Genomic DNA, 13208 nt, shown 5'->3' with positions numbered 1-13208 from the left:
TATTTATGGAATTCATCTTTGTACACAATATTTAGCATGATGTGTGTACAATAGTCGACTACACGTTAGTGCATGAAGATCCTTGCAGAGTGTGGCATTGGGTAAGTATATAAAGAAGGCTGTCAGCAGTGCAGATAAAAAGAGAAGCAATACAAATGATTGGAAACAGTTAAAATGACCTTGAATATTATATTATAGATTTCAACATTTAGTCTAGATTGGGAAAACCTACTGCCACCACATAAGCTACTCATACTGAATAGCAGCAAGGGATCTTTTATATGCAGAGACAAAAGTGGATTACACAAAACAAAACAAAAATCAAAGAAAAAACAAAAACAAATGTAGAAATTTTAATATTTGGTGGTCAGGTACTGAGGTTAACACTACAGTTAGGGTTGCACAATGGTTTAAAGTGATGGCCCCTATCAGAATGAAGGCAAAGCATTAGCTGAAACCATATTGTAAGTTTTGAATGGAGAATATGCCAGCAGTTTTAGACAAACAGTGAAAAATTATATACAGATGATTAAAAATCTGGAATTCCAGATAAATCAGAACTTTCATCTCTGTATAATATATGCAGTTTGCAACAGACAGGGCAGCATATACCATGGCATTTGATGTTCTACTTGTGAAACAATGGCTGGGATAGGGGAAAACCCAATGTGTCCATCAAGGTTAATTGATGCTATGATCCACTGCAACTTCAACTTGAAACTAAAATTCTATCAGCCCATGTCCATTCCTCCTCCATATTGGATTCCTATACAGTTATCCTATTGTGTATATCTCATCAGTGGACCCACTGGGCTATTTCTCGTTTCAGCCAGTGCTCCACAACTGGTGAAACAAAGCGCGATTGTATGTATACTGTCCTGTTTATGGGATGGCTCACATAAAAATATCCCTTGCTGCTAATGAAAAAGAGCAGCACATGGAGTGGCTACACAGTGTTTGTTTGTTTTGTTTATCAACACCGTGACTAAAGCACATTGTTTTATTAATCATCAGCTATTGGATGTCAAACATTTGGTAATTTTGACATATAGCCTTATAGAGAGGAAACTAATTTTTTCATGAGCAGCAAGGAATCTTTTATATGCACCATCTCACAGACAGGACAGTATATACCACAGCCTTTGGTATACCAGTCGTGGTGCACCGATACCAAACTGACCGTGCATCTAGCGAGTGCTTTACTACTGGGCTACGTCCCACCCCTTCGGAGAGACAAGGACTGGGATATGGAGGTGGACAGCAAATCAAGTTAAAAGATCAGGAAGAAATGAAAGCATATTCAAAGGAGAGAAAGAAAGAAAAGAAAATCAGGAATATAGACCCATCCCCAAAACAGATGGAAAAAATAGATTGGCCTAAAAGTGACTTATTGGTTGACAAATGACACATTTTACTTCAATGCGCATAAATTATGATGGATTAAATATTTCACGAATAATGCTATGTAAATTGAGATTGAGAAATCTGGTAGAAAAAGTGCAACGTAACAGCTAGGTTAACGTCGGTGACAATGCACATTGTGATCACATGTCTGTGATACAGACATAATTGTGAGTATTACTCATCTATTGTAAATAGGTGAATCTCTAGTATTACAACACTTCCTGTCCTGGACAGAAGAGCTGGCCGAGGCCGGCTCTTGTGCCCAAGACAGGCGTGCTCTACAACAGCTTGCTCTGAATGTGCACATTAACTTCTTTGCCAATTGCCGAGTATAACACATGGGCAACAGTGACAGATTCAAGACTCAACCCTCTTCCTAGCCATGTTAGCTAATTACTTTTGTTTGTTTAAATTGGCTGAATGAAATGTACATGTACATGTATCTGGCTAATAAACAAAAATGCATCAATTATTTTTCCAGAAAGTACTTCAAATTACTAAATATTAAACCAGTAGCAAACTTGGACAATTTATAAAAAGCAAACTAAACAAATTTATATTTGGTTAAAATAAAACTTTGCCGTATGTCACTGTATGCTTTTAAAACAGAAAAAGGTTGATTAAATTATTTGTAACATGTTAGAAAATCAATATTTTTAATGTACGGTATGCTTTTTTGCAGGTAGGGAGAATAGAATAATAAAAAAGCTCCACAAAAAAACCCCAACCCACCAACAACATCCCCCATCTGCAAAAAACCCCACTCTTAATATGTTTTGTGAAGATTTTGACAACTGAAAATACCTAGAAATTTGACTAAAGCAAAATTCCTTCAAGGGTATGCCCTGCTAAACCATACTAACAATGTCTGATTTGATATAAAAATATTTTAGTTTGTGTTATAATCTCCAACACTCCACTCCTTTATTGGGATTTCCCATGCGAAATGAAGCCCATGGGTGTAAAAAATTAGATATTTCACAGTATTTAAGCCTACGGGCTTCAATTCTGATATTTGTCAACAGGAATCTCCCCTAGGTTACAAAAAATATCATATTTACTATTAAAAATATATGAAACTTTGTAATAACAAATTTTACAACTATCTAAAATTAAAGATGAATTATCATAGTTGCTAATGTTATATTTCATTTAGTGATGTTCCAATGATCGATTATAATTGAAAATTGATCGGATTGGCTTTTACGATGTGATGATCGATTATAAAAACCCATAATCGATTGTGTGGGAAAATGTTAACTGTAACTGTTCCTCTAGTTTTGATGATAAAATTGATGTAAATGTACAGTGGTTTGGGTTTGTTTTCATGTGCACATAAAGAAAATAGGTATAAAATAGTTAATAAAGGTACAATTAGCCATATGCAGGGTGCACACGACAGTAGGTACTTGGTCCTTATAATTCAAAACCTTGTTATGGTCATGGAATTCTAACCGATTGTGTAATTGAAAGTTGATCGATTGGTGCCAACCGATTATAACTGATGATCGATGATGAAATCCCAACCGATTCCCATCACTAGTTTCATTATCTTTACATTTAACTGTGATAAAAAATATTAATAATAAAACAAAATAATAAAAAAACCCCATCAAATTATAACAAACATCATATATATACATGTACTGCTTATGTATTTAAATAACTTGATAATATAAAAATTGTAATTTATTGTGCTGCATGGCACTCACTTTGTCAAGAATCTTTAGCTAATTTAATATGAAATTACACATGCAGTAAACATCATGTATCCATTAAAATAACCTTACATGAACAGTTACATTCATAGGTGTCAGAAGCAACATTTTTTATACCCCCTCTTCCCTTTCCTCAGCTATGAAAATTAGGTAGATAGAATGTATGCATATTGCTACATAGTCGATTAACTAAAAAGTCGATTTAATAACTGCCACCTCCTCAGTTATATTCATAGGTATTGGAAGCACTCTCCTCTTCCCTTTCCTCAGCTATGAAACCGAGGTAGATAGAATGCATGTACATGCGTACATATGCATTGCCCCATCTCAATGAAAAGTCGATTTAATAACTGCCCCATCCTCTGATATTGAAATGTTTTGCATGTGACTAAGGTTGTCATGAAATAATCCATGTAATTATTATGGTATGTATTGTACTCAACTGCTGTCCTAACTTACATGTACACCTTTTGTCTTTTAGTTATACAGTGAAACCTGTATAAACCGAATCATGCCATGGGGACCTAATATTTATTTAATTTAGACAGGATCCATTGTTTAGAGCATCACGTTTTAGAATTTAGAAAATTCTTCACCATGAAACTTGGCCGGTTTTGACAGGATTCGTGTTTGTCCAGTGTCTTGTTTTGACAGGATTCCTGTTTGTCCAGTGTCTGGTTTTGACAGGATTCCTGTTTGTCCAGTGTCTGGTTTTGACAGGATTCCTGTTTACTCAGTGTCTGGTTTTGACAGGATTCCTGTTTGTTCAGTGTCTGGTTTTGACAGGTTTCACTATAGTATACATTTTTTTTTTAAACTTCTTAATTTAAGTCCTGTGCCTACAAGTAAATGTAATTTAAGATAAAAACTTTATTTTCTCCAAGGTGCTAATACATTTTCTGTATTTAAGCCCAAGGCTTAAATGCAGGAAATCCTGGTATGTTGTGTGCATTGATAACATATAATTGATGTTGACGTTTCTTCACATATTACAGTATGTAACTTCAAGCATAGTTACATTTTTCATGTGCAACCAAGCCGAATAACTTGAAAGAACAATGAACACCCTGTTACGAACTCCATAACACTGTGATGGATCTTGCACCGATAGCGTGCACACCTCCATGCTCTACCAACGTTTAAAAATAACTGGTTCTTTCATTATTATTCAGCTTAGTTAATTCCATTCATCTTATTTTTTTGAAAATCCATTCATTTTTAAAATCCTATTCAGCAATGTGCTGTAATAATATACATGTACATTCACACAGGTCATGCACCTTTTAACAAATACTGGTTTTTGCTGACATTGTAATGAAAAATACATATACATATACAGGTAGGCCATGCTTGACAAAATATTGGTTAATACGTTTACAGGCCATGTACCTTTTAAAAATATTTCACTGGTTGGTTAGTGTTTTTATTATTACCGGCATTTAATAAGGATGAAAATGACACAGGTCAAAATATCAAAGAAGAATTCTGTGGAACTAAATCACTTATCCTACGATAAATGTATTTGATGTTGCTGATACATGTAGTTTCATCCAAAAAAGTTCATCCCCCAAAATATACTCCCCCCCCCCCCCCCCCAATTACCTTAATTTTTTTAATTTAATTAATTTTAAAATATTTTTTCACATACATCATGATGAACATCCATAGAGGCTACATGTATAAACAAAGTTACGTGATGTACGACTAGGGAGAAATATATCTATACATGTGTAGGGCCGAGTTTACAAAGACTGTTTACATCTTACATGTGTGTAACTACATATATTTACAATGCTTAAACACCTGCGTAAATTCAGCCCATTGTTTTACATTTGGATGTTTTATATGCAGTTCCCACAGACAAGATAGCATATACCACTGACTTTGATATACCAGCCATAGATGCCTGGTTGGGATGGGCTGTGTTAATATCACATATATATAAAGTCACTCTGGGAACAGCACACTTATTGTTTCTTATTTTTAAAAAAGAAAAGAATGAATGAATGTCTTTAAAAAACTAAATAAATGAATAAATAAATGATTTGTGTGTGATCGGTTTGGAATCAATCACTGTTGGTGGGTCCATTGGGCTATTTCTCGTTCCAGCCAGTGCACCATGCATGACTGGCACATGTATATCATAGGCCATGGTATGTGCTATCCTGTCTGTAGGATGGTGCATATAAAAGATCCTTTGCTACTAATGTTGCGGGTTTCCTCTCTAAGACTACATGTACATGTATATAACAAAATAACTAAATGTTTGACATCCAATAGTTGATGTTTAATAAATCAATGTGCTCTAGTGGTGTCATTAAACAAAACAAATGAACAAACAAAATAAAGGATTTAAAAATGAATGAATGAATGGTTTATCATCATGGCCTGTATGAACAAAACACTGTCTATATTGGATGTCCAACAAAGGTACGTGTACCCATAATTTTGTATTTAAGTCAGCTGGATTATGTGAAAATTATATATACATTTTAAGGCTTGTCCCACACTATATACATGTAAGTAAGTGACCCATTTTGTGACATCGTATCTCACACACACACAAACAACACACACACCTTTCTTAAGACTAGTATCCCATGCCCTGGCTTGACCTAGAATGTCGACCAGCATGAGTCAGTGGGTAGGTATGTACAATAACATGCTCTTTTTCATACACTACCTGGTCGGCTTGGACAGGTGAAAGATATACCTGTACGAAACCTGCGACATTAACAAATAAATAAAAAGAGAAAAAAATCTCCTGCGGAGTTACGTGACATTCACGAACAGGGCAAAGTTTGTCTTTGAGTGAGTCTCTCACCTTCTTATGTTACGTCTTACCTTAACTGATCATGCCAACATGTTAGACAGGTAAATCTCTCATATTAAAATAATACCTTTAAAAAAAAAAATTAAATACCTGTGAATAAAATGCACTTCCACACTGGGTATTTTAAATACATTTGTAAATATATCAATACAGCAAATTCCATAATAATCAGGCATCTAGTTTGAAGGGGGACGAGGCGTAGCCCAGTGGTACAGCACTCGCTCGATGCGCAGTCGGTGTGGGATCGATCCCCGTCGGTGGGCCCATTGGGCTATTTCTCGTTCCAGCCAGTGCACCAAGACTGGTATATCAAAGGCCGTGGTATGTACTACCCTGTTTGTGGGATAGTGCATATAAAAGATCCCTTTTGCTGCTAATCGAAAAGAGTAGCCCATGAAGTGGCGACTGCGAGTTTCCTCTCTCAATATCTGTGTGGTCCTTAACCATATGTTTGATGCCATATAACCATAAATACAATGTGTTGAGTGCGTCGTTAAATAAAACATGTCTTTCTTTCTATTTTGAAGGACCAAGCAGGGTTGAATCCAAGATTTGTCTTGAGGTGTGTGTGGGGATGTGTGTAGGGATGTGTTATGGAAGGGGAAGATAGGACTTTCAAAATCTAACAGGGCCTTTGCTAGACATCATATAACCTACCCTCTGGATCTACCCCTGGACAATAGGTTAGTGGTTAGTTGTTAATGGTTAGTGAGTAAGATGCTGGTGTAGTGGCCGTACACCTATCCACTGAACCATTAAACTTGCTCTGGGTCAGAGCCCATAACAGGATATGAACCCAGTACCTACCAGTCTTAAGTCGTATGGATTAACCACTACACCACTGTGTTTAAGCATTGTATATACATGGTGTTACACACATATAAGTCAAAAACAGACTTAAAACTCTAGTAGAAAGAAAGAAAGACATGTTTTATTTAACGACACACTCAACACATTTTATTTACGGTTATATGATGTCAGACATATGGTTAAGGACCACACAGATATTGAGAGAGGAAACCCGCTGTCGCCACTTCATGGGCTACTCTTTTCGATTAGCAACAAGGGATCTTTTATATGCACCATCCCACAGACAGGATAGTACATACCACGGCCTTTGTTACACCAGTTGTGGAGCACTGGCTGGAATGAGAAATAGCTCAATGGGTCCACCAACGGGGATGGATCCTGGACTGACCGAGCATCGAGCGAACGCTTTACCACTGGGCTATGTCCCGCCCACTCCAAGACTCTAGTAGGGTCTGAGACTAATGCCATGGCAACACCATACAAAGTGTATATGTGTGACGTCATTAAAGATTTGAGCCTGGACTCTAAAATGTTATAATCACAGGCCATGGTTGGGATAGGAAACAACCTGGGTACATTGAGAATATTAATCCTATAGCCTAACACACTTTAGGCATATGTTCTACCAGATCATGGGTGGGTGGGAGGTGGGGGGGGTGGGGTGGGGGAAGAGTTCTCATGAACCCCCTAAAATTATCAGAATTATAAACGTGTTCCAGAAACACACCCCTTCAAACTGCACCCAAATGTGAAATAACCCACAGGACTTCTAGATTATGGTAGCCCCACTCCCATGGCTAGTGCTATTCAATGTTGGGCTAGTAAATAACTACTACTGCCATGCCCAACGGCTAGTGAACTTTTTTGGTCAAATGTTGCAGTTAAGCCTATTTTGTAAATATGAATATACTGCCCCCACCTCAACCCACCAATGTTAGTGTTTTTAAGATGTATCTCCCTTTTTAGGTGACATATCTGATTATTATTATTATTATTATTTAGTAAAATTTTATCAACTTAAAGAGAAGTAGGGCTAGTGAATTTTTAATCATGTCTAGTACATTTTTTAAATCACCGATCCCATGGCTAGTGGATTTTATACAAATTCTAGAATCCCTGACCCATAATCCTACATACCAGTACATCTAATGTATATATGGAGGGGTCAAAGATAACCCAAGATAGTGAAGTCAACAGAAAACATTTGCTTCCACACTCTATCACACAAAAATCACAGAAACCCTCTACGTGCATTTCGAGATCCACTATACCTGTATGATCAGTTTCCATATGGTACTGGAATATGAATCAAGCACCAACCAGCCGTTGATGACTTATTAATGGCGTTACAAAAGTTAAAGTCTGTGTTGTTTAATGACACCACTAGAGCACATCATCGGCTATTGGACATCAAACATTTGATAACTCAGAGGAAATCTGCTACATTTTTCCAGAAGGAACCTTTTATATGCATTTTCCTACAGATACATGTAGGTGGGGGGAAACAGGTCGCCTGATCCATTGGGTTATTTCTCATTCCAGCCAGTACACCATGACTGGTACATCAAATAGTACATAGAAAAGATCCCTTGCTACTAATGGAAGGAAATGTTTTATTTAATGACAAACTCAACACATTTTATTTACGGTTATATGGTATCAGACATATGGTTAAGGACCACACAGATATTGAGGGAGAAAACCTGTTGTCGCCACTTCATAGGCTACTCCTTGCGATTAGCAGCATAGGGATCTTTTATATGCATCATCCCATAGATAGGATAGCACATATAACACAACCTTTGATGTACCAGTCATGGTGTATTGGCTGGAGCGAGAAATAGCGCAATGTGCCCACTGACGGGGATTGATCCCAAACTGACCGCACACCAAGTGAGCACTTTACCACTGGGCTATGCCTCGCCCCCCTTGCTACTAATGGAAAAATGTAGCAGGTTTCATCTCCAATAGCCGATCACTAATAAATCAATGTGCTCTAGTGGTGTCGTTAAACAAAACAGACTTTAACTCCTTCCCACAGATAGCACAGCATATACCATGGCTTTTGATATACCAGTCATGGAGCACTGTTTGGGACAGGGGAAATAAAAAAACAATCGGAGAATAAGTCCACTGAGGGGGTTTGATCCTAAGACCTAAGCACCTCAGCCTTTAATGACCTGGTGCACTGGTCAGGACAGGAAAAATCCTTGGTCCATCGATGACGATCGTTTCCAAGGTAATCGCACCCAAGGCGAGCACTCTATCGACTGAGCTAGATCTTGTAGCCCATCCCTCACCCCCCATGACTTAATTGCCGACTGAGGCTGGTGAGTATTAGTCATGTCGTATATAGCAGGTCACTTGATTGTGACTGGAGGAATCCGTGACCACGACTGAACTAACGGCCCTGCAATGTGACACTGGCACCACTTGTCTCTGTGAGTGGGCTAACTTGGGCCAAACACAATGAGATGTCGGTCATCACATGACCCCCTCTTACAACCCCCTCTCCCCCCCACACACACCTTCGTACCCTGATCAGCTGATCAAGTGGCCACTTGTAATTGTAGCTTTGTGGTGGGAAGGTTTACGTCTTAGGTTTCCAGAACAGTGTATACACATATATACTCTTCAAAACAAGAAAGTTGACATTCATAAAAATAATGCTGTTGGATTATTTTTACAGAATCAAAGACATCGTAAAGACAATCAAGTAAGCGAGCGAATGGTGATGCAAAAAGACTATAAAACACATTCGATTCCCATAGTCAACATTTGTACTGAAATGCAAAAGCGCAATCCTCAGAGAAGCACGTCCATCATGAAGTTCTGTAACTTTGCATGCTGAACCCCCCCTCCCCTGTTGGTGGGGCATAAAAGGCCACATTGTAGGTAACACAATAATGCCAAGATTGACGTCATCTCAATGCAATAATGTCACTGGGAGATTGCAAGCAGGGGCAACTCAACAAGCTGTGGCAAGGCACTTTGGCATCTCCAGACAGACCATCTCTGCTTTATGGGAATGGTACAACACTACTCAAAGTGTTAATGACAGGCCAAGGTCAGGTCGTCCCAGAGTAACCACCGCCGCTCAAGACCAGTGCCACGTAACGTTTTGACCCCACATCACTTGTGGTGCCAGTAGAGGGTGAGATGAACACGTGCCAGGTGGAGAACTGGTTTGTTCTCAGATAAGTCTTGTTTTCTCCTGTGACGTGCTGATGGACACACACGTCTATAGACGTGGAGGGGAACGATATGCTCCAAACTGCCTGCAACAAGTCAACCATTTTGGTGGTGGCAGTGTCACGGTGTGTGCAGGAATCCATCATGGTGGTAGGACGGCTCTTGTGCATGTGGCAGCTGCACTAACAGGCATCATATATCGAGACAAGATCCTGCAGCATCACGTCATTCCGCACATGAACATCAACGGTGGAATGTTTCAACATGATAATGCCAGACCACATGTTGCACGTGTTAGTCAGGAGTTTCTGCAGTGCCACAATGTCCAGACATTACCTTGGCCTGCCTGTTTGCCAGATTTAAACCCAATAGAATATCTATGGGATGTACTGGATCAGCGTGTGTGCCGGAGAAATCCACCACCCCAGACACTTCCGCATCTTCTAACGGCACTGCAACATGAGTGGCAAAACATTCCACAACGTGTTGTGCAATGTTTGATTGCTCCATGTATCACCATTGTCAAGCTGTCATTAGGGCTTGTGGTGGTCATAACCGATACTGACATTTTGCCCACCCCTATGACACACATATGCCTGTGTACATGTTTCATGTGGATTCCCAGAGATACTGTTTCGGACATGTACAGAGTAATCCCCTTCCCATGGCGTCTTGATCTTTAGTTGCTTGTATCAAGTCTACCAGGTTTTTTTAATTTTTTTATTATTAAACTTTGAAAATCAATGTCATGTTTCTTTTTTTGAAGAGTATATACATATGTATACAACATGTATATTACATCATACCCTCAGATATAATGGTATTAATTAATACAGACCAAGGAGGTGAACATTTCAATAATTTTAATAGAGCTGGTTAGTTATGTAAGATGTATGCATGCTAATTAAGTGCATAGTTCTATTGTTATAATATCAGGGTTAATCTGAGGGTACCTGATAAAAACAAAACTGACCGTAAGTGCCCCTACTAGGTGGTTATATATTTGAAATGTTTTAAATTTGACCACTGTATTTTGTGCGCTTTGACACAATTTTAAACAGCAGTTCTCTTACTATCATTCAGCTGAAAATCATAAAAACATATAAATTAATTTGCAAGATTTTAGGTTATGTAAATTTTTTTTATTTTTTATTCCACTGTCCCATTTCATTTTACTCCTTTAAATTCTATCTCATTTCTTCCCGACCTGGTAACTCCTACTATCTTTCGCTGTCCACCTCCTCATCCCAGTCCTTGTCTCTCAAACTGTGACAGATGCTTACGTAATTTCACCCTCCAAACCCTCTTGCGGAAATGCTGAGTGTATGTGATCCAAGCACCTCAGGTGAGTGCTCCACCTACTGTTAAATTTTGTTTAACGACACCACTAGAGCACATCAATTTATTAATCATCGGTTATTAAAGGAAATGTTTTATTTAACGACGCACTCAACACGTTTTATTTACGGTTATATGGCGTCAGACATATGGTTAAGGACATCGGTTATTGAATGCCAAACATTTGGTAATTTTTACAAATAGTCTTAATGATAAAACACACTTAATTTTTCCATTAGTAGCAAGGGTTCATTTATATGCACCATCCCACAAACAAACACCGGCCTCGGTGGCGTCGTGGCAGGCCATCGGTCTACAGGCTGGTAGGTACTGGGTTCGGATCCCAGTCGAGGCATGGGATTTTTAATCCAGATACCGACTCCAAACCCTGAGTGAGTGCTCCGCAAGGCTCAATGGGTAGGTGTAAACCACTTGCACCGACCAGTGATCCATAACTGGTTCAACAAAGGCCATGGTTTGTGCTATCCTGCCTGTGGGAAGCGCAAATAAAAGATCCCTTGCTGCCTGTCATAAAAGAGTAGCCTATGTGGCGACAGCGGGTTTCCTCTAAAAAAAGGTGTCAGAATGACCATATGTTTGACGTCCAATAGCCGATGATAAAATTAAAAATCAATGTGCTCTAGTGGCGTCGTTAAATAAAACAAACTTTACTTTTTTTACCATCCCACAAACAGGATAACATATACCACGGCCTTTGATATACCAGTTGTGGTGCACTGGCTGGAAGGAGAAACTGCCCATTAATGAGCCCACTGATGGGGATCGATCCTACGCCAACCACACCTCTGGTGCATATCACAGCCTTTGATATACCAGCTTTGGGACAATGGTATGGACCAGAAAACAAACTTAACCTGTTAGTCAAGGGGCATCGTGGGTGTCTGACCCTATGATCCTTGTACCTCAGGTGTGCACTCTACCCACTCCCCCACCCCCCCCCCCCCCCCCCCCCCCCCCCCCCCCCCCCCCCCCCCCCCACTGTCAGTGCCACTAAGTGCAAGTGGCTGATTAACCTGCCATTAACAATGTACTGGAATCAAGCTAGATGAAAGTGCATGATTCACCACCTAACATGGCCATTATTATTAATAATTTATTCACGAGTACAATGAGATGTCATAACAATATGTTACATTTATTATAGCAGGCATAAGTGACGGAATTTTACACCTATTTTTTTTTTGATGTTGTTGAAGGAAGGTTTGAATTTATTTCTGTTACATAAATCGAAATGAAAAATGTTATTTCGACCACACCTAACCTAGCACAATGATTAACCAGGAAGTGAGTGATGTGTACAGTGTGGTGGTATAGAATAGATACATGTAAAGGCATATCAACTTTGGTATTACATTTTTGATTTGGTTCCATTTCTCACAAACTTTAGTCCCAGATCAAATTTCATGGTTTCTGTAGAGGGTAAAATGGGTATGGCGCCATATCCAATTTGTTTTGAAGATTTTCTATTTTTAAATTGACCTTTTGACAAAATTAATTACTCTTATCATCACTGTAAGATTTTCTTAACCCTATCCCTAAACCTAACCCATTTCCTTTCCTATACCTTCTATCTACTGCGATTGCATTTAGCACATTCATTGTAAATATTCAATTTCATAGCATCATACCCCAAAAATTTCACTGTCAATGAAACTTATGTCAAGCTTACACCTGTAGATGTCTGTCTTAATAAGTGATGAATGAGTATTAATATATTGCAATTTGTTAACTTTTTTTTTCTTTTTAAAATACTCATATACATGTATTTATGACTTTAATTATAAAAAAAATTAACTCAGAAAGTAAACAACAGAAAAATAATAATATACCAAACCAGTGTTCGAAATAAGCACTTATCTGCTTGTCCAGACATGTGAAAATGTATTCGGACA

At 38.5% G+C, this 13208-nt stretch overlaps 1 protein-coding gene across 1 annotated transcript in view; it reads right to left on the bottom strand.

Annotated features, from left to right (window-relative positions):
* LOC121380008 (zinc transporter ZIP11-like) overlaps positions 1-13208 on the bottom strand; it is a 50315-nt gene that overhangs the window by 13242 nt on the left and 23865 nt on the right. The gene's annotated exons all lie outside the window — the stretch shown is intronic.

The sequence above is a fragment of the Gigantopelta aegis genome, chromosome 8 (genome assembly GCF_016097555.1).
Source record: "Gigantopelta aegis isolate Gae_Host chromosome 8, Gae_host_genome, whole genome shotgun sequence".
NCBI lineage: Eukaryota > Metazoa > Mollusca > Gastropoda > Neomphalida > Peltospiridae > Gigantopelta > Gigantopelta aegis.
The sequence above is the reverse complement of the archived record's forward strand: the minus strand, read 5'-3'. Positions and strand labels throughout refer to the sequence as shown.